Source organism: Protopterus annectens, chromosome 4.part0 (assembly GCF_019279795.1).
Source record: "Protopterus annectens isolate FY-2018-M chromosome 4.part0, PAN1.0, whole genome shotgun sequence".
In the NCBI taxonomy this organism is placed as follows: Eukaryota; Metazoa; Chordata; order Ceratodontiformes; family Protopteridae; genus Protopterus; species Protopterus annectens.
The window spans coordinates 41,552,426-41,554,925 of record NC_056733.1 but is presented as its reverse complement, the minus strand read 5'-3'; positions in this window follow the sequence as shown (position 1 = coordinate 41,554,925).

The window sequence follows — 2,500 nt, the reverse complement described above, 5'->3', positions numbered from 1 at the left end:
AACCAACAGGAGTAGTGTAATGAAGTGATAGAGCGTTTTATCTCTGTTTGCATAGCTGTTGTATAATGTTCCCTGATGCTATACATTGACCATAGATGTGAACTATTTAAAGGATGCATAGGCATACTAAGTGATTCTTAGTTTGGAATCCTTTTAGAGCTTTTTTATCACTACTGCATAACTTTTCAGCAAAATACGACAAGTCTTGATGCATGTACATGTGCTTTTCTATCTCTATCCAGGTGTTACACATTCTGATCGCCCCTAGCGAAACCAACCAAGTGCCCATCTAAGGATAGTTCGCTCCCTAGAAGCAACAAGTACAAACAAACTGCAGCGATCAGTAGGAAAAAAGTAGCCCATAAAAGAAGAACTTTGACAAGGTCTTGAATTTAATTAACAGCAGCTCCATGATTAACTGTAAACCTAATCCTTAGAACCACTAGTACACTGGGTTCAGAACGCGGCAGCATTCTACCACGCTTAAATCCCAAAACAACCTCTTACAGCTACAAATTGATAGTCCCTGTAAATTCTAAGCTGAAAATTGTAAGAGGTTTGTGTTAAACAAAAAAGAAATTTGGAGAAATTACCATCTTGTCGTTTGCCATATTTCCTGCCAATACATAGTTGGGAGTGGGATAAACCCCAGCTCCGCTCGCCAACGCTCGGGCTCGCCTCGCGCCTCCCTGCCCCCATATCCCACCCGCCCCAGTAGTGCTACATTTATACCTAACTAACCACACCCCCACTTCTCTTCTTTAGCCAATCAACCCGACCTTAAATCCCCACCCACATCTCTAGCAAATTCTTCCATCTAGCCCTATCATATCTTATCAATTTAATCAATCATTGCCCAAAGAAAATGAAGGCTACAACACCCATCACAATTAAACCAATGCTAAAATTGTATCCTGTACTCTACTACTTATTATCAAACTATATCTGATAACTAGATATGAAGACCAGGAACTATCAGGTTTTTACTACCCCAGAGGCCAAACTAGTACCATCCCATCCCTAAGCTGTACTAAACCTAACACCATCCATCTGTCCAGTAAAATATATCATCCCAATCATCACAACCCCCTTAAACTTAAACTTAAATTAAAGCACCCCAAATACATGCATGAACTTAAACTATTACTCAAGCATGAGACTATTAGACTATCTAAGAAAAATATAACTATAGATGGAGATATTCATCCCAACCCAGGCCCCTTATCCACTCCAATTGCAAATGCCCTACCGCTTACTCAACCAAACACTCTTCAAATATATCACTTAAACATAAGAAGTATAAATAATAAGATTCATAACTTACATGCCCTAATAGCAATGTACCACCCAGATATAATGTGTCTAACTGAAACCTGGCTAAAGCAAGGGACCAAAGACAATGAGTTAATGCCACCAAGCTATAATATATATAGAGCTGATCGTCTGACAAAAAAGGAGGCGGCATTGCGGTGCTCTATAAGAGCACACTGAATGTCACTATTAACTCTCCTCAACCACCCCAGATCGCTAATGCTGAAATACTTGCACTAAAACTACAAATAAATAAAGACAAAAGTATCAATCTAATTGTGATCTACATTCCCCGGAATAACTCAGACACCCTTGAACATATCCTCAGCTGGCTATCAAATAACTATCCTCAAGAAACCATTATCCTAGGTGATGTCAATATAGACTGGAAGCAATGCTCCTCAGAAGACAACCCTACCCACATCAACTTACAAGGATTCTGTCAGTTAGTATCTTCCCCACCAGAATAGGTAATATTAATCAAAAAGAGAGTATCCTAGACTGGATCCTCATCAACAGTCATCCCCAAACATATATGGCGGAACCCTTCCAAACAATCTAAGCGACCATCTCATCACCTATATTATGAAAAGAAGGTAATAAACTCCACCCAGCCTAGGTATAGGCCAGTCAGAAATAAGAAGCATTTAGACCTCACTAAATTCCTGATGGAACTTAAATCCTTTAACTGGGCACCCTTAAGCATCTCCCACTAGAGGAGGCAGTATATCTTTTAATAGGACATTCCTAGCTATACTTGAGTCCCATGCCCCAATAAGATCAATTAGAATAAAACAAATATTGCACCCTGGTTAACAAAAATACCATATCACTAATCAAAAGTAGAAACAAAACCTGGAACACCTGCGTTCAACCAAATCAACCCCAGACCGCATAAAATTTCAACAACTAAGAAATGAGACCAAAAGCAACATTATCTGATAAGAAATATTACTATTGCCAACTCCAAAATAAACACTAAAACAACTCCCAAAAATTCTGGACTGGATTAAATAATCTTCCACCCAGGAAATCCTCTACCCCTACCCCAAAGACACTAAGTGACAAAACACCTGAAGACGTAGCAAATTCCTTTAACAATTTCTTTACCGATACTATACAATCCTTAGCTAACCAACTACCATCCACCAACTCCATTAAAACTGAAAACTTAAAGTCAGAAACGACC